This window comes from Thermobia domestica, chromosome 11 (assembly GCF_964235325.1).
Source record: "Thermobia domestica chromosome 11, izTheDome1.hap1.1, whole genome shotgun sequence".
NCBI lineage: Eukaryota > Metazoa > Arthropoda > Insecta > Zygentoma > Lepismatidae > Thermobia > Thermobia domestica.
The window spans coordinates 167,698,446-167,719,921 of record NC_137464.1 but is presented as its reverse complement, the minus strand read 5'-3'; the positions used below and the strand labels follow the sequence as shown (position 1 = coordinate 167,719,921).

General features: G+C 34.2%; 1 long non-coding RNA gene across 1 annotated transcript in view; it reads left to right on the top strand.

Moving 5' to 3' along the window:
* LOC145663695 (uncharacterized) overlaps window positions 1-18,873 on the top strand; it is a 66,587-nt gene extending 47,714 nt beyond the window's left edge. The window contains exons 2-3 of the long non-coding RNA XR_014127231.1: window positions 12,575-12,628; window positions 18,825-18,873. This is a non-coding gene — a long non-coding RNA (uncharacterized LOC145663695). The remainder of the gene's footprint in view (window positions 1-12,574; window positions 12,629-18,824) is intronic.
* The last annotated feature ends 2,603 nt before the right edge of the window (window positions 18,874-21,476 follow it).

Here is a 21,476-nt window from a genome sequence, read left to right as displayed (position 1 = left end):
AAGTAATATGTTTGCCATAAGAACTACACGTCTAAGATTTATATCATTTTGGAGAAATGATGCTGTAGACGGTAGTGGGAATTTCGCCCAAGTGTACGGGAATTTTCAGTGCCTGGCTATTATGCCACCCGCCTTCATTTACAGCTATTTTGGTTGCATACTTCCCGCCAAATGCTCCGGACTCAGCTGATGGAGCACTTTAGCTGTAAATCTCCATATGGCAGTACCATCCAGAAGTGTTTCTCGCTGTGCATGTAATTTGTTCGTGTGGTTCTGACATAGTAATAATTCTCACTACGAACTTAATATGCAAAATGGGACTGCGGTGGCTCAATGGTAGAGCGTTCCCCTGTTATGCAAGGGGTCCTTCGTTCGATTCATGCTCGTGACAAGTAACTTTTGTGCGTTGACAAGCGCCATGTGAGTGAGTTTTCTCGGGATTGCCCCTTTTCCTCCCCTTTCTACATTTCATTATTTCATTCGTTTCTCATCTTCACCACCTCCTATTACCTATCCAGCATAAACGTGAGATGTAAAACTTCAAGATATCATTCCATTTTTAATATAAAAAATACCATATTTAATCACCAAAAGTTTTAATATTTTGAATTACAACTTTAATCTTTCCATTTCTTTTTATCAATATTGACAGTTAGTCAAAAAATTATAGGACATTTAAATTTCTTGGCAAGATTAAAATCGCGAGAAGAGAAAATCCTACTAGAAAAAAAGTGCCTGTGTTTCGCATAAGAATGACAGGATATATGGAAAATATCAGGAATGATAGAATTTGAAGATAAAAAGAAATTCAAATATTTTCTTGCTGCTAGATAATTGATGTAAGTTAAATTTAACTGTAGTTACGTGAAGCCCCATACAATCGCTCCTAAAAAACTTTTCACTATGTACAGACCAAGACAAATCTTTTATTACGCCCGAAATCAGTAGTGTCTCCCCGGTTCATCATTGAGCTAAATATTTATTCGTATTACATTACTCAGCCATTCCTCAGCAATGCAACCATAAATGATTGTGTTAAATGTTGGGGTCACATCACGTTGTTTTCTTAAGCTCAAAATAGAAAAATCGTACCCGTTTCTTTCAGACTGTAATTTCAAATTTTAACTTCGATCAATGTTTTGAATGATAATGTTAGGCTAAGAGTCTCGAAGCTTAGCCAAAGTGAATACTTTAATTCAATATTATTATGAATATCAAGTAATAGCCTTATGATAATTTTCTTACGTATAGTTAACGTGTAAGAAGAAACATTAAGTAATAATAAAACAGTTTCCTTATTTTTATCTTTAAAAAATATTGTCACAAGTTGTAGATTCTGCATGTGGAATTATTCTTGTGAAATTTATTTCCGTCAAAATAGTCCTTCAAGAGTCACCATTTTGAATCTGTAAGCATTCAATACCAAAACCTCAGGAGCTAGTTTTTTTTTTACTGGTTCTGCTTTTAGAAGGAGTACTAGGGTGGACTTGCAAATCTATTTTGAGTTTGTCAAATAAATATCAAAAACACTTCCTTGCATCCCTTAGGGTTTTCATTCCAAGGAAATCGGATACGGAAATCAGAAATACTTATAGTAAGTCTTACAGCATAAATATACTTGAAGCATAAATATAGCTGTAGAACATTACACACTTACCGCTGACCACTTTTTTATAATATCTCTACACATTACCGATTGCACCCTAGATGAAAGAATATTAAAACTGGAAAGCATATATATATATATATATATATATATATATATATATATATATATATATATATATATATATATATATATATATATACAACTCTCATTGCATTGAGTAAATAGTGGCAGAGATTAAACGAATTCCTGTTATTCTAAGCAATTACGAAATACTAATCTCATTCCACGTACTTGCTCAATAGAACTCAAAATAAAATGTGGAACTGACAAATTAGTTGTACTTACGATTTTTATACTTTCTCCTTTTGGAAATACAATTTTTAGATAAGTTTTAAATCTACCATTATAGAGAGAGTTGATGAGATGAAATCTAGTGTTATTACGTACAATACATATGAGCAATTTTATCGAGCAATTGCAAAATAACTATTAAAACTAATGGCAGGTTATTCTTGCCACTCGGACGAGAAAAACTACTTTTTCACTTTCTGCAATTAAACATACTTTCAGACTTATAAGTTTCCAAAAGCAAGGGATATGACTTTCGGGAACCAAAATTGGGGAAAGTAGTTAACGTACAGAGTGCAGGTTAAAATTAACATAAGACATCGTACTTGTTCTATTAAAATATGCATGTAGCAGAACGCTACAATTCCCGCGGAATGGGTTATCTACAGAATCATAGGAATTCCTGGATATTATGCAACGAAACTCTGGTCTAAATGAATGGATAATGCTTTCACCTGGAGTTCATTTACGTTATGCAGATATCTGAAAAAATATAAAATGGCGGAAACTTGCATACCATTGCTGTGTGGTTACATAATTATTATGAACGGATGATGATCCACAGTTGCGTTCTGAGTATTAGTTTTGTAAATTGAACGCCGAAATTTCTAGGGAGTCATCTACAGCTTCGGTGGAACACAACCTATGAAACAAGGTGATATACAAGTGTAGAAACACGGAATGAAAACTGCCAAGGAATGTACTCTAGTAAATGTGAGTTCAAAGGGACGTAATGTAAAGAGTAGCACCAACAACACGAAAGTCATTGTCAATTCGCCCCATGCAAATATCAGGATTTCAGCTTAGGTAGAAGCCGAGGAGTGCCTATAATTCGCTGGGAAAGGAAGTGAAATGTTAGTAGAGACAACGCATTGCTCTTGTGTCATAGGTCACAATCCTATTCAGGTTACTATCCTTGGTGTCTTACAATTGCGTTCCTAATTTATTTTTCCGTCTGTTGTGCTGTTCTGTGTCCAGTTGCTCTATAGTTTTAGAAGATCCCAGTAACATGATGTTTACAATGCTGGCAACACCATCACAAAAACGGATAACAAATGATATGGCCAATCTAAGGAATAAAGATAAAAGTGGTTTATTTCTTTCGTCCCGTTCCTTATGTCTTGCCTATAATCGAAAGGTCCGTATTCGATGTCCAGTAGGTGTACAAGTGGTTTGAATTTAATGTGAAACTGGCAGACGTCATTAGCATTCCACGAAAGGCAATGGCTAACTACAATAACTTCACTTTACCAAGAAACATTCGAATCAAATACCTACTTTCGTGCAGAACACCATATCAACACAATTATCATTGATTGTGATTGCCTGGGGTAGTCTCCCACAGACAAGTGAAGAATAAAAGCCAACTGTATCATACAACTCCATGGCACCGTGCTATCATGAAAAGACGCACTCCAGAGGCGAAACTGCACAAGCAGAGTGTTGAAGAACTGCATTCGAAAATGATGGTATGAAACCAACGTAAGCTGAGAACGCTTGAAGCTTTCTGATACAGAAAGCGCTACTATAGTCGCTTGAAGTGTATGGCATCTGTAACGTATTAGCGTTGGTGGAGACACCTAGAAGCTGTTAAGAGTTCACTCGTAGTATAAGTTCTTGTGTGACATTACGTGGGTGCTAAGCAAAGTATTCATAGTCCGTCACTGGGAAGTACAATTTCTCATATTTATATCAGTTCTCGAATGGGATAATGGCGAACTACTCTAACCACGACCTTGCCGATATGATCATAATAATATATCATCGACAATATATGATCATAATAATGAAATTCATTTATTTTGCATAAGGAGCTTCCCCAGTTCTCTTGTTTTCTTTTGCAATTGCAACTTTGCTTCAGTAGTTGATCCATTAATGATATGCAACCTTAAACAGCATTTTGCACCAGTTTGCTGTATTGGCAGGGTACGATGTCCTTGGTGCTAATCTTTACATTTCAAGGGAATTTTCATTCCGTATTTACACACTTGTGAATTGTCTTGTTTTATGTGTTACGCTTTACCAAGACTGTAGATATCTTCCTAGTTCTTGCAGCTACAAATTTATTACGCAATACTCAGAACGTCAGAATGGTCATCATCCGTACTGGCGATTATGATAGCACAGACAACAGCAATGCATGTGTCCGTCACTTTATTTTTCTTCAGAAATCAACTTAATGCGCATGAATTATTATTCTCAAGTGAAGACTGTAACGCCCCCTTCCGCCTAGCCTCGCCTAATCTAAACCAAATCGAGAGTTTGTTAGAAAAATAAAAAAAAAAAAAACTGTCAACCCGGCCTCAGTATCAGAAAATACATTCTTCGACAGTATCAGAAAATATTAATACGTCATCGAAATACGTTTTAACGCCATCCTTTTCTAAATCTCCCAACATTTTCTTCATAACACGTGTTAACAAGTTACTTCCAGTTTTAATATCAACTGGAACTCATGTATAACGATATAAGCCTTTCGGTGTCACTATAGTTGTTATGTCTCTTGAGTTATCATCCAATATAATTTGATTATACGCACGACGTAAATCTATTCTTGAATATAATTTCTTCCCTGATAACCCCGTAACACATTCCTCCAGGTTCGGAACAGGAAAAGGATCGTTAACAATTAAAGAATTAGCTTTAACGTAATTACCGTCAATTCTATAAGTATTATTCTTATTTTTTACTAAGAAGGAACTACTTGCATAGTTTGAATGGTCCACTTCCTGTAAAATTCCCTGATCTACCAATTCCTGAATTTGTTCGTCAAATATTTTTTCTTTTCCTTTAGGGATTGGAAACGGATTCTATTTAAAGGGTTTATTTTCTGTAAGATAAATACAACCAATAAAGTCTTTAATGCACCCTACTCGTTCTGAGATAACATCAGAATATTCATTGTTAATCGAATCAATGAATGAGACAACTTCCTGATCACGATATCTCCAGTCTTCCTCAATCGGTTTTTCTCCCTGTGTATTCAACGGGTCTTTCACCTTTTAGGATCGTTTGTATGTGGTTTCCCCCTGTGGAGTATCCTTATTAATATACTTTCTATTCCTATTGACAAGTTTGTGGAAATTTTCCGCTTGTTCAATGTCTACATCGGATGCCTCAGATGAACTTTCAGGTTTTACTATCTTAATCTGAGATGCAGAAGGGATATTTCCAATAATGTTATCAACCTTGGATCTATGACCATCTTCATTATTCACACGATCCGTACTCTTCTTCTTCTTCGTCCTCCTCTTCCTAGACTTCTTTGAAGAACCTTTCATTTTTGAACAATTCGAGGATTGATCAACCATGTCGCCTAGATCTTCAACTTCGTTGTTCTTCTTTATGGATAACTGATGTTTAGTTTCATCTATTTGAAATTTTACTAAATCTCCACCATTTCCTTCAGTTGAAATCATTGCCATATCGACACAAGTTGATTTACTATGAATTTCCTTAGGTTGGGTGGTTGGAAATCGTTCTAGTCCAAGTTCTTCACAATTCAAACTAGGAGATCTTAAATCATCATTCACTGTAATCACTAAAGTTTCCTTGCCATTACAAGATCTTAACAGATCACATTCTATTCAATTTTTCAACTCTAATAATTGTGATGAATTAGGAACATCAATGGTACGCATCTGATCTTCTAATTGATGTAGTTCTAATTCACATTGAATACCCCTATCACAATATCCATCAAAATTGTAATCAGTTCTAATAAAAATTGAAGAGACACTCACTGATTTCTGTTTCACTGGAATCTTTCCCGCAGATCTTCCTACAAATTGCCGCTGGCCTTTAGGATCCACAGATTTAAATCAATTTTTAAACAAGTTCTTTTTAAAGGTCAATCTCACTGTCTTCCTTCCTCCGTTCAAAACTAAGACTTGGTTCTTATAGTCCAAAACTGCCGATGTTAAACTAAGGAAAGGCATTCCTAATAAACACTCACATGGGAGTTGCTCTACCACTCGAAAATTCACAATCTGAAAATATCCGGATAAGTTAACGTTCAAAGTTATTTCTTCTCCAGTAGAGAAATTTAATCCCGAAAGGGCATTAACTGTTCTTTCATCAACAGCACGTCTATACTGTTCAGCACCACTTCGACGAACCAAAGATCTTGTGACAAAATTAAAGCTGGAACCACCGTCCACACAAACACTGGTTAAGATATTATTTATCTTGCCAGTCACGAAAATCGTTACTGATCCATCCATCTCTGACGGAATTTTCTGGTTAAGTTTCTTTCCCATTACTTCAGAACGATCTCTATTACTATTATACTTAGAGAATCCCGAAGGTATCGAGACCCCAGAACTTCCATTCAATTGATTCGATTTTACATTACTATTAGAAGAATAGTTATGATGATTCTGATAATATTCACCCACCTTAGACTTAGTATTCGACAGAACCATTTGATTTTTACCTTTAAATCCCATTGATCTATTATATTCGATTTGTTCACGGGTACTCATAACAAATCGTTCGGCTATGTCTAATAACTCTAATCTGTTATTAGGGAAGTAACTTCCTAGCATTCTATTTCTCTGATTTGGGTTTATTCCCATTAAAATGATTCTAACCAATTCGCTTTCTTCCATATTTGATCCTAGAACATTCATTGAGATCAACACTGATTTTACATATTCATTCATTAGTTCAGATAATTTTTGCTTCCTATATACTCTATCACTCACTAAAGAATGAACGACAGTTGGAGTAACAAACCTAGATAACAAGTTATGTTTAAAAACCTTCCAATCTATGCTCATGTAAAGCTGATGTAACAATTCTTAATACAACCCCATCGCATTTTGGAATGACTACTGACAAAATCATATTAAATGAATAGCTGCTTTCCAATAAAATTTCCTCTATCTTGAATAACAATTCAAAAATTTGTAAGCTATCATTTGCATTTACGTTCTTAATACCAACAAAACTATTTTCCAAATATGTTAATGATCTCGCATGGGTGTATTTTACCCTTAACTTATGTTCAGCATTCACTACTGAACGATGATCATCTAAACTCAAATTAGTTTGAACTCATCTTTCCAAGTTTCTACCATCTAGATTTCTAAATCTTGGACCGAAATTGGTATTACCGTATGTATATTATTAATACCACTCTTGGTGTTGAACTGATTATATTGAAAACTCTACTGTAATAATTTCCCAATTCTAGGTATCTATTTCGAGATCGAAAATCATCAGAAGAATTTAAATTAGGAGGAGAAATCCCCGTCTCTCTTCTCAAAGGCGGTTCATTAAAAGTAACCCTTTGATCAGGTCTCGAAAAATTCATGCTAGGAGGATTGACTATACGACTAAAATCATAAGTCCCTGCTGAACAATTTACTGATGAATCTAAATTATTTCTAACTGGTGTAAGAAAAAACCTAACACCTGTATTATTCCGCATAGGTGAAACTGATACTTAATGAGCCAAAATTTGAATTTAAACTAGGTTGACCAGTAGCATCAATCGTAAAAAATTCAGAATCTGGTATATCTATGCTGACGTAGTCACGTTCGCTTCTAATGTTTTCCATAATACAATTATATATGAAGCAAAACAGCACAATATGTAAATAATACTTATGACTAATCATACAAATACACTAAATAACTAATAATACTTAAGAACATAAACTAGAAATTGATACGAAAACTCTGGAAGAGATTTGAAACAAGTTCCTAACCACAATAATCATTGACCAACTAATGATCCAAAATTTAAACAACTCAAACGGAGTGGCGATATTTTTTTCAACAATAAATTTATAATTATTCGGAAAAATAATCCTCAATTCACTTGAAGTTAAATTCAGAGACACTAAGGAATTCAAAATCATTCAATTTATGCAACTCGGATATTATTATGAACACTAAGTAGAATGACTATGTTGGAGGAAAATGTCCTACTGACCATTTAACTAAGCAAATTGTAAGTCTTTTCAAACTAGGCATTAAATGATTCAACAACATTCATATTATTGTACAGAAACACAATAAACATTTTTGGTGGAATTATAATGTAAGAGGAAAGACTAACTAATCATTAATAAGGCAAATTATTTACCAATTTCAATTCTAAATGTAAAGACTTAAGTATCATTCAATATGTTATATTCTAATAATATTACAAAAATATTGTAGAATTATAATGTTGGAGGAAAGTACTAACCAACACTTTAAAAGTAGAAAAATTACTAACATATTCAATTTACAATATTCAAAAATCCAAATCATATACAATATTTTCTCCAGATTCAATTATAATCATTTAAGTGAAATGATAAGGTTGGAGGAAATTGAATATTCAAGAATGTCTTTACCAAAAAAATCGAAGTTAAAGATAAATTTTAAGTTTAATTTAATATTATCTAAACCAACTATATTTCCTATTCTTATATCTTTACAATCTTTTAGTGGAATGAAAATGTAGAAAATGTTATCTATGTATAACAATATAATAAACTTACTGTCTTGAAAGACGTTTACGTTTACGTGACGTGGTCTAGTATCTTGTCAATTGTAACGCCCTTCCGCCTAGCCTCGCCTAATCGAAATAAAATCGAGAGTTTGTTAGAAAAATTAAAAATAAAAAAAAACTATCAACCCGGCCTCAGATAACAAAGCCTGGCAGAGAGGGCTTGGGAGAGCGGCTCGAGCCGTATCGCGAAATCTACTTCGAAGGTACAGGCAAAAATCACAGATCCAATATTTCTCTTTCCAAGGCAAAGGCAAACACATCAAACATAAACAGAATAAACACCAACACAATGTTCAGTTTGAAATATAACAATTTTATTGACAAACAAGGGAGGTGTACATGTGCTAAATCGTTAGGATAGTACATATACACTAAGTTTAAACCTGAAATAAAAAACTATCGGAACAACTATTTTTCCCGTCAGTCAGTCTGACTAATTTTCCAAACAATCAACATTAACTTTAGTTTCAATAGCAAATATTCTTCAAATTTCAAATAATAAATATTTTGTTGAAAGAAGCGATAATTAACAGTTAATATTTTTACTAAATCTGGAATATTAGCAAGTAATAAATATCTTGTTCATTTCTATGAAACTCAACTACTCGAATCGAATCACATTCATGAATTCTTAAATATTGAAAATTTTACTAAATCAGTTTTCGAACAATATTTTAGACAATCTCTGATTGATATTTATTCAAGAATTGATAAAGTAAATTGTTCTTGTTCAAAGTAGCTAATTTTAACCCTGTTGACAACGTTCGAGAAAAAATCGAGAAATATTCGTATTTTTGAATGGTAGTTAATTTCGAATCAATTTAGATATATATAGCCAATTAGCTGCAAAGAAAATACATAAATTAAATAATGGAAATACTGGATCCGGAGATTGGTTCAAGTATCAATCCGATGTTTCTGACAAAAATCAGAAAATGTGTATCGCCAGTTAAATCAGGGAGGAATCTTCTTACTAATGAAATGCAAAGGTCCGCGAGTTCAATCCCTTTTGGAGACAAAACTACACACAACCGCACAAATTCCACACTGTTAACAAAACACAACTACTTTTAAATAGGAGTCAAAGTAGCAACTCACCTATTATCAGATTACTTAAATCTTTACCTACAGACTTCCTTCCTTCCGTTGGAAACTTGGCCTCTTTGACTCAATGGTGGACTAACAAAGATAGCAATTCTTTGCTCAGTGCCAGATAGCTTGCTCTTAAACTTTTCGTGATTCAAACTATTTCAAGCAATAAATTACGTCATTACAGAGTTTCACCATTGGACAATTCTTTCTAATTAGTGGTAGAAACGAGGTCCAAACCCGCAATCGTTCTAGACTAATATAAGATTTGCCCAACACTATAAGTTTTCTTTCCTTTATAATTTTCCTTTTTTAAAAAAAGAAATATTTCAGAAAGAAAGGTGTGAGAAAATAGACATAAAATATATGTTAAATTCACTCTCTGAACTCGGAAAAATAGAGCAATATGAGGGATTTATAATCACTATATTTTCAATGCTCAGTTTCCCTCTCTGACTCTGTCACTTTCCAAAGCACTATAATAACTTTTTTTCTTTCCAAATTCTTCCTGAATCACTGAAAACTTGTTCCCCCAAACGTAATAGAATAACTCACTTAATTCAAAAAGAATGAATAAGAACATTAACTTGTCTGGCACGGAACTCAGATTTGCCCAAGTAGAAGTATTTAACCACATGTCCTACTGCCACACACAATCTAAGCCGAGAACAAGTAACAGCCAACAACTTCACATCTCCGGATGACCAGTTACGCTGTCAGGTAGAATCGGCCAGTTAAGCCACGCCCCTCAATCGATCGCGCGTAAAGCTCTTTTTTTCTCTCCAGTTGTCATAGTATATGAATTTACAGTCTATTCCTCCTTACATATTCCTTTTAAATTTACCTGCACTTTTTCTTTTCTTCTTCTTTTTTTCTTTTTAAAAAGAAGTCTTTTACAAAAGTGAACTAACAGTTTTTGCAAATGTCAAACTTTAACCATCTTAATATAAATAGTAATATTAATATAATATATACAATTTTTCCTCCTTGTACACATCCATTCTTCGTTTTCCAAGAACTCGAAAGGATGGGATGGTACAAGACCCTATCAATTCATCAATTTATACCACGCTTTCATTACCAATTGTCCGGGAATTCCTATGTTTCCTTCGTGAATCCCTTGCGCACGCATTGTGCGGTTCTGTCACATGCATATTTCAAGAACAGGTTGACGTTTTATGATTATTTTATCCACGCTTTGTACAATATTGGCGTCGAAAAGTGATTTTGCAACGCTTTCGGCACGTCTCAAATAGCAGGTATATACAGTTTTAGGTTTGGACAAAGGGATATGTGTTTAATTATAATCTACACTTGGGACTCTAAATCCGTTTTGAAAATTCTTACTTTTAATATGTTGCTCTTTGCAGATCTCATATTGTTTTTGAGAGAGGTATGTTATTTACCGTATTGGTAGGGGGATGATAATGAGTTTGGAACGTACTCTCGAAATATTAATCTACACAAACGGTACTAAATTCTAACTATCACAGTCGATTTCCTTCGATATCCTAGTAATCGAATACTGAAGTGTAGTGGAGTTCATCTCTAAGTTCATCTTCTAATTATAGACAATGTTAAATATAATCTACTGCAGAAACGTAGAATCGCATTCAGAAGGCATTTCTTGGTTTAACTTAACTTTCGATTTTGACAAAACATTAAATTGAATACTTCATTACTTAGGCTTTAAACAAAGTAAAAGTATAAAAGCAAACAGTAATTAGATTCCCTCCTTCTCTCTAAAGCAATTTCAGAAGATAGTTGCCCACTATGACCGTTTTTGTTTTATTGTGACCAATTGTTAAACAAGAAATGATAGTTTGTGTCTTTAACTTCTGCTTTAAATAACAACGAAAATTTAATATATTCTTACATGCTGAATCAATCGTAAAATCCGGTGTTCGTTTTCTGTTCCTACTTCTCCTTATTGAAATCAATATTGGAAGACAGGTAACTGATTCCTACGACTTCATGTTTGAATAGAATTATAAGAGTTGTGATGGAAACTATTCTTATGACAATAAACCCATACTTGGAAGTTGTTTTAGCTCCTATTTACTGTTTTTGATTTTAGAGGATCACTATTGAAACCGAGAATAGGACCTATTTACTATTTCCGGTTTAATCAGAATGATTAGGACGGAAATGTAATCAGTTATTGTGTTATGGAGTCCACCTAAAATCATCGTCTCTCATTAGTTGACCTTTTACTTTCCTTGTGGATATCAATATTGAAACAAAAAATGAGACATTCGTACTGTTTGGTTTCAATTACAAATAAAGGACGGAAAATGGAATCTAAATTATTATCAAATTTAATACGATTCTTAAGATTTCGTTAAAATAAGTAACTCCTGAAGTCACATTGAATCGGTAACTGAATTGCTTTGTTGTATCCATGATAAATACAGAAATTATTTTTTACTTGTTCAGAGGTATGGTTGTACCCCCAGATTTCGTCCTCGGGTACGAGGTTGCTTATTACTCTTACTTTTATCTGGTTACTTTTAATACAAATAGACGGCATTATGTTGTTGTCAAGATGACTGTTTTGATTTAAGAAACAAATTTAATTTCAGCTCCAGTCCATTTATTGTACCCGAAAAGGTAAACACTCAATTTGTCTTAATACTGATCACTAAACAAGGAAAATTATAAAAATATAATGATAAACTGTTTATCTAAAATGAATTTAACATTCACAAGAAAAGATGTGTATACTATTCTGAAAGTGAAAACGGTAGAAATTTGTTATAACAACTTCTTGTTTCTGTGTTGATTGTTAAATTTAACACTGCTCGTTAGAATATTTAATCTCTCACTTTAATAGTAAGCATATTCTACTTTACAAATGCACAACAATTTGAAACGTTCAATTTATTAACTCATTTTTAAAATGTTATTAGTCTGCCAGTAAATTGATACTAATATATTGAAATGTAGAGCAATTATCATGCGCACCTACTACGCAATAATATTTAACTTCTTTATAGTAATATTCCTATACGTATTTCCAGAGAACAATGATGTTTGTAACCTTTCAGGGCTTCGTTGTTTATCGAAGTACAAAGGTAAGGCTGATTAAGTAAATAATTCAATATAATTTTGTCTAAGGATGGTTTAAGTTACTTTTATTTCTTACTTTAGAGATTCTCTCAAACAATTTTAATTAGTAATTAAACATAAAGCTTTTTCTACTAATGCTCGCAACTAATGCTTACTGAAAAACTAAAATAATACTTGAAATAAATCTATTAATTGTTTTTTTTCTGTACTTTAATTGCGACCCAGTATTGGGTTCTTCAGTAGGGGCAATTTATTTAAGTTAATAATGATAAGAATAACTATTTGAACTGATTATTAAATTTGGAAGGTCGAAGAAACTATTTATCTCTCTCTATCTACCTAGATCATATATACATATAAGGGTGGTCCTTAATTTTCAATTTCCGATTTTCTTTACTGCCAATCCAAAAACTTTTTGCATGTCGGACAAAGTTAACCCATGAAAAAATATTCTCAATTGAAGAATATAAACTGTTGATTACATTTACAATATATTTTGCCATGTACTATATATATGGCTAAAGTTTGGAATAGACCCATATAACTCTGAAACATCTGAAGGGAAATGAATTGTGTTTGGATAGAGGTAATGGAGGTATATTTACACCTGAATGTGAGTAGTACCATGATGGTGACTATCTTGAATTCAGAACCAACATTTTGAATATAAATGAGGTCATGTGACATATTATTTTGGGGTAGCGTTTCACCACAAACTTACTTCTGCCTTTATTTTCCATTTATCTCTATGCAATAATTAGCATATTTATAATACAAATATATATGAGGGTTATTTTGTGTAACAATACTAGAATGCGCTAGTGTCGAGAGTTCTAAGGTGTCGGTACGCCAGCTGTAAGTAGCATAGAGTAGTTTGACAGACTGGTGATATTTGCAACTTTCAACAGCAAAGAACAACTATTAGACATCAATGCCATATCATAATCTACAGGAGAACACAAGTTACACTGTTTACGAAGCAGTGGAAAAATGCAACATACAAACGTTATGGTATACCTACAAGCAACACTGGCAGAATACCTGGCGCTTGTGCAAACCTTGAGAGGAAGTTTGATCTTAAATTACTGTACCTACAATACCGCCATCACATATCCGAATTACTTCTCCAAGCTAGTTTTTACTCAGTAATGGATGGTTCTACTGGAGACAGCACAAGTTCCGGGCCTGATGTACTTTTCTTTTAAACATTTAGGCAATCCTGGTCATCAATCGAGAAAACAATTATTGAACTGGGATAGATGATGTTAGGAAGATGTCCGTGTCAATGTGCTCAAATGTATATAACGACAGACGCAATAGAAACATCATCCAGATAGTTATGATATTTCTTCTCTATGGTGTTTCCGCTGTCTCTGTTGTCGATCTATGAGATGGGTATGATCTTCCTAGAACGCACATCACAAGGAGTCTCATTTCGATTTCTTGGCGGGCGGGGGGGGGGGAAGCCATGCTCTAGAAGCCATGCTGGATGACGAAGACTATATGTGTTAAAATATTTTTATTCAAAGATCAATTTGAAGTTACGAGAAAGAAGAAGAATTCAATCAAAAGACTATCGTTTTTCTTGTCTGAACCTATTCAAGGCCTGGTTCCTCCCCCCATTGACTGTGAAAACTCCGCATCACGTAGTTTTAACAGAAATTAATTGAAAACAAGGAAGTAGATCCTGAAATTAGTAATTGTGCCGTGAAAGTATACCTAACCATATGGTATCTCTCACCGAAAACTGCGACATTCGCATTCTTTGATGGGGAAGTAGGGGAGAATGGGGTATTGGCGGTCACTTAAGCGCAATTCGATATACTGGAGAATTGGAAGCAGTTATTTGAACTTTTTAAAATGGAATAATTAAGCTGAAATGTACTCTTTGCAAAACAACAACTCTGAATATTCTGTGAAGCATCATCTATCACATACACCCGAAAAAGTGAAAGAAGAGCTTTGACCGGGATTTCCCTCACATGCGGATAATGGCGGTCAGTTCTTACACAATACAATTTTCATATAAAAATAATTTATTTTATAATAATTATGCTACTTAGCTTATGTATAACTGTATGGAAATGAGAGAAAGAACTAATTATGTCCACTGGAACAATATTTATTTTTATACACTTTTCTTACATAGAATTCATAGAGTAGAAAATATTTATATGGTTAAATATTAATAATATCATACACGTTATAACGTAGTTTTCATAATGTAATTTCAAAGTTTAGGTAAAAATGAAAGTCATAAAAGGTCTTTACAATAAGAATCATAAAAACTTAGCTGCTTTTACAGAGGAGTTGCTTCAGTAGGCCTACTTTCAGCGTACTAAACAATTTTAATTATTTAAATGTCTGCCTATCTTTCTTGACCAATCGAATTATTTGTTATATTATTAGTAATAACAATAGGAACCTAACTATAGTATTTATAAACTGCATGGCGGTAGTAATATACAGCATATTAGTACTAATATAGCCTTATAAGGTTTTTCAAAACGAAAAGTACAATTTTAATGAGTTTGAAGTTTCAGATAAAATATAATAAGTCATTTAGATATGTACAAAAATATGAAGTTACTACCTTAAAGCAGTTTTCTTTTATCAGACAACCTTTTCAATTGCATCTATCACAAGTATATCCTTCTGCAGTGTCCCAACCACTACACGCTTGATGTACCCACAATCCGCACCCTGTACAGCGAAACCACATCTCACCGTCTTTACCAAACTCTTCACAAATGAGGCAAAGATCTTTGCCTATGTTTGTTTCACAGTCATCATCAGAATCATCGTCACAGATTTGGCTTTCATTAAGCGAACAGCTTTCTGAAGAGCTATCAAAATTCTTCTGTAGGCCTCTATTTAGTAATTTCTTCTGCTTACGTTCATTTTTCTTCTTGCTCTGTACTTCACAGTTCTTTAATATTTCTTCTTCCTTTCTCTCCTTTATCTTACTAGAGCTCTTAAGACCTTTCTGAAGTCTCTTTGCTTTCTTCTTTTTAAGTCGGTCTTTCATTGGTGTGGATGTTAATATTTCAGAATGCGTTCTTTCCCGCTCTTTTCCCCGATAGCCCGTGCTCGTCGATGGAAGATTATAGATGTCTTCTATTGGAACTAACATTTCAGGTTCTTTAGAAGATGTAGAACTAGGCTTACTTGGTGAACATCCTTGTTGCACTCGGTCTTCAGGTTTGTTGTCTGTTTGTAGACGAGAAGATAACAGCGAACCTGGTTCTGAGTGATCGCCTGCTGGAGATGCATCATCAGTACAAACAGGTGTACTAGAAGAATTCTGTAGTATTGTTTCGCAAAAGAAATCTTATTCGGTAATGATGTTTGGATTAAGTGGTTTGATACCTGTGGCTTGAAACCCAGAAATTGCTTTAGCAATAGTCGCTACGACTGCATATGCCTTATGAAAAAGTTCAGCTACATCATAAGGGGTTATCTTCTGAAAATTCCTGCTTTTCATGAACATATCACATTCTCTGCGATATGCAGCCTTTAAAGGAAAAAACAAAGTCACATCTAACGGCTAGAGATGATGGGAAGAGTGAGGTGGTAAGGAAACCATAACGATTCCACGATCTTTACAAAACTCATAAGCTTCTAATGTGCAGTGAGAAGTGTGGTTGTCAAGGACTAATAAGACAGGATTGTCTTTCGATACATTGGTGAAGTCCGCGAAATACTTAAGCCACAACACGAATAGTTCTTCTGTTATCCATCCTGATTTACTGCAGTGATAAATAGAACCGGGTGGGCCGTTCTTTTCCAGCAATGGTGTCATGCGTTGCCGAGGAAATATGGACATTGGTGACACGAACTGACCTCCGGAACTCATAGCGCAAACAACTGTTATAGTCTTTCCTCTCTCCCAACTGGTGATTGAGCCAACTCTTTTCTGTCCTTTTACAGCAATCAGGACTCCTGGATCTTGGACTGTGGTTATGCCAGTCTCATCCATATTCCATATATTAGTATCTTTAAAATGGTACTTCTCCATTACTTCCTCCAAATTGGTAACAAAGCGGTTAACATCCATCTTATTAAGGCCCATAACTCTACTTACACTCACAGCTTTAGGTTTCCGGACGCTCATATCATGCCGTTTAAGGAAACCGCTAAGCCAATCCTTTCCAACCATCCTGTTTGCTTTATTAAAACGATTTCTTATGTTATTACGTTCGGCATATTCAAAAGCTATGCGTCTCAACTGAATAGGTGACAAACCGTGGAATATTTTGGACAGTAATTTGACGTGATTCGCAAGAGCATGTTCATAATTTGGAGGAAAATAACTTTTTCTTCCAAACCTTGGAGAGCTAAAAACACCTTTCTTCACTCGCTCTTGTAAGGTACTAAAGGGAATTCCATGCATTTTGGCTGCCTTCCGAATCGATATCCCTCCTCTTATGGTAGCAATAGCATTTTCCAGCGACTGTGTTGACCATTTCCCTTTGTCTGTTTTCCTTGTCCACTTAGAGGGCATCTGAAATGAGACATAAGAATAAGACATAAGAATACTATTCAAGACTCTAGAGGGTAATACCGGTCATAATTATCGAGTGACCGCCATTATCCGAAACGTACATTTATTATTCCCTTCAGTGTATAGCACACATATAGCTCAATTAAGAAAAAATGAATACGTGCCTTTAAGAAGACTCTTCAAAGTATTCTATGTACAAATTGCAGCACTATCGAACAACAACAAATGGTACAACAAGTCTGTAAATGTCACTTATTTTTAGATCAGAAAATGACAAAACACACTTTTCACTACTGTACTCAAACAAAGACTGCGATCTGCGCGGAAATGCTTATCAAGCTTTATTGGGGACTCGGCAGACAGCAGCACCTGTCAAAATTTGTCTGTCACTCACCGTTATATAATGACATCACTGACCATCATTATCGCCTGACCGCTATTACCCTCTTCTCCCCTACTGCAACACGTAACGCAAAAATGGTTTGTAAATAACGGGGAGTACAGAACAAAATGATGTATAAAATCAAGTAAAGGGATACTCAATAAATAGTGCAGAAGTCAACAGGTTCAAAGGAAAAGAATTCTTAGACTTCGTTTCCACAGATTCGAACACATGTTTCTCAAGATTTTCTATAGATAGAAATTTTCTAAAAAAACATGCCCATCTACTTGGAAACAACATGAAAATCTTCAACGTAGGTTGGAAGTATTGAAAGACATTATGCTGTTGAACGATGTGGCAGGAAGAGATATAAAGCTGACACAAGAATACGCAAATGTTCTAACCAAGGACGAACACAGCAGAAAGTATAGAAGACACACAAAAATTGTTTTAAGCAGGCAGTAAAATTTGGCTACTTATTCACAGCCTTCAGTTTTATTTTTATTATCATTCTAAATCTTTAATGTATTTATTAGGTATTTTTAGATACTTTATGTAAATTATTTTAACATAGGTTGTGTACATTGGGGCAAAATGTTCTATTATATAACATATAATTGCTATCTTGCTACTTTTATTTGCCTGTTATGTGTGAGAAGTTTTAAATATTTCTGTAAACTATGAAAAAAGAAAGTATTGAAGAATATTAAACTGTTAGTATAAAGGTAAAAGCAGTTACATGATCAGAGATAAGTTAAAAATAAAGGAGATTTCTGTTTGTGGTGAAAAGATACCCCAAAACGATATGTCACACGACCCCATTTCTATTTAAAATTTTGGTCTGAATCCAAGACAGCGGAGTTTAAGATGGCCGCCATCATGCTACTACTCAGTTTCAGGTATTGATCTATCTCCACTATCTCCATTCAAAATATGGTCGCTTTCCCTCCAGAAGTTTCAAAGTTACAAGTGTCTATTTAAAATTTTTGCCATATAATATATATATTATAAATGCATTCAAAAGCTTAGGTCACTTGGCGCTCGGGTAAATATTATTCAATTGAGACATTTTTTTTCATGGATTAATTTGTTCCTACATGGAAGCAGTTTTGGCGTTGGAGTAAAGAAATTCGAAAAATCTCCATAAAATTAAGCAGCATCCTAGTGTATATATATATCTCTCTCTCTGTATATATATATATATATATATATATATATATATATATATATATATATATATATATATATATATATATATACATATATATATATATATATTCAGTCAACTCTAACATGAATTTCTCATTAATTACAGCTACGTTCCTAGAAGCAAGTAAAAACTGTAGATGTGCCCCTGCTTGTGACGTAGTTTATTATCCGCTCCACGGTCAGCCTTTATTTGATCGGTAAGATGCGTAATATATTACAAGTATTGTATATTCATTGATATTGAAATAATTAACAAAACGCTAGTTACTATAGTTAATTTCGGATTTACGAACAATCCTGTGATCCAACGGAAAGTCGAATACGCATCCATATTTTCTAACATGGTAAGACACCTATGTTGCTTCTTACATTTCATCCTTTCTTCGATACTTAGAAGGTGTATCATAAGCCTAATACACATCAGGAGTGGATCACAACCCAAAAAACAACCATATGTACAAATCGTGATCGATTGTATATTAAACTTCAAATTAGCTGATGTAGTAGCATGACAAACGGAGTATTTAACACGTAAACCACCAATCCATCAGTGTTTTCATTCAGTTTATTACGGGAAATTAAAGAGTGTACTCAAGAAATAGTACTTTAACTGTTACCGTTACAGTTAGAACTCGGTTATAATCACTGAGACATCAGTGAAAAGCATTGTTCATAAGAAAGGGAAAGGCTCACAGGGAGCCACATCAGACCAACGTCTTGATTCAAAAAATTGCGTGCAAATTGTAAAAATAGTGAAGATCAGCCAAGGTATGGGAACCAGACAGTAAGAGATTCTGAAGTCATATAACATACTGTTGAGAAAAATGTACCAACTAGCACAAATCAGTTATAAAGCAGCCATTTCAAGCATCCTACATGAGTGTTGGAACTACAAAGAGATAATTTGCATATAAATCGTCTTTATTGGTCCTTCCATCAACACCAACGTTTATTCCAAATAATTAGATCAGATGCATGCTGCACTACGCGAATAATATCCTCCATTGGTGACCCAAAACTTCGCACTGTATCAAAACTAAAATCGGGTTGAGAAGCGCAACAAACATTCAGGAACTTGATGGATTCGCACTGTTGTTACAGCCATCATAGAGTCCTAAAGCTGCTCCATCGAATGTCTTCTTATTTTCGTTCATAGCGCAGTTCCTAAAATCACGATACTTTAGCAACCCGCAAGAGTTAGAAACTTTAGTAACTGAATTATTTTCTTGTAAGAAGGAGATTTGGAATCGGAAAACTGGCGGAACGTGGCTGCAGACAGTTCTAATCGGAGAAAACTACTTCCAATGTTAACCTGATTTTGTTGTCCTTCCGGAAACATGTATTTGTATACCAATGTGATTCAGGACTTCAGAGCATTTCTCTTTTTTGTAGCAACTTTTCTTAACACACAAGCAGACGCGTATGTGCAAAAAGTGCGAAAATATTATTTAAAAAAAACTGCAGCTCTTTTATGAGTTTGAATGAAACATGGCTTCCTTCTATTCTTAACGGGGTTCTTCACTTACACATTTTCATAGTCATTATTGCCATCCCACGTGTCTATTTTTGTTTATTACATATTAGTACAGGGATGTGAATTGTATCGCACAAAATGTGCGGCGTGCCCACCCCTGTTATTCTGTTTTCTGTCTGAGGTAAATGCGTATTTACGATGGCAGAAGAAATTTACAGGCGACTGGTGTTTGACGAGTTCTTCAAGTAATGTCAGATGATTCCGTAGAACATGAAATTGATAGTGATTGTGACCTAAGCTATGAAAATACATAAATAAATCAATATGATAGTAATTCAGAATAAGAAATGTCTGATACTGAATTTTGATTGTGTCATCTACAAATTGTGCGTGCTGCTGACGAGCTAAGATCTACACCAATGAAATGTAGTAGTATACTTTCCCCCGCAAAATCACTCATCGAAAATTATTATTTCCATTGAATGCAATGCAAAAGATTCAGACTTTGCATAAATGCCGGACATTCAAGATAACGTAAGTAATAACCTGAACGGTATGTGGATTATATGGATTGGGTTAAATGTCTTCGACTAAAGGAAAGGTAGTGCATATTGAATCAAGTGTGACCTTATCATATTATGACACATTCTAAGCAGAATATTCAGTGAAAATATATTTCTATTTTGTGAAACATTACTCCATTTAGAACGTAATATTCTATCAAGTACTTAATATATTCTGTATTCTAATTTTGAATGTCATGTGTAACGTTTTAGTATTGATATTTAGAGTAAAACATATAAATAATTGAAACATACACGAAAAAAACATTTTTTCTGTTGAAATTAATACATACTGTCACTATGACTCTATTTTGCACAAAGTGCTTAACTCGGCGGCTGGTGTTATGGCGTGATGCGGGCCCGCTCGAAGGTTAAATGCATCTTCATAGGCCATTGATCATCATAGTCAAAAAGATACACCATTCACCGGTCAGTCTGTGGTCAACAGATAAGTAAAGTTGTAGTTTGCGGGTTTTGAAGTTCGTGACATATTGTAGCGAATAATTGCGCTGTAACAAAACTTGCAGTTCTCATTTTAAATTAGTCCGGTTTAAATTATAGCCCGAAGATAATTCAGATCAATTGTCTTGTTTGCAGAACATTCAAGATATTGGGTAAGTAAGGGCTACCTGTTCACGCACCTTGAGAAACACAATATGAAATTGATAATTCTCTAACTTATCCTTATCCATAATCCTTATTGGAATATGTGAGTCCAAGC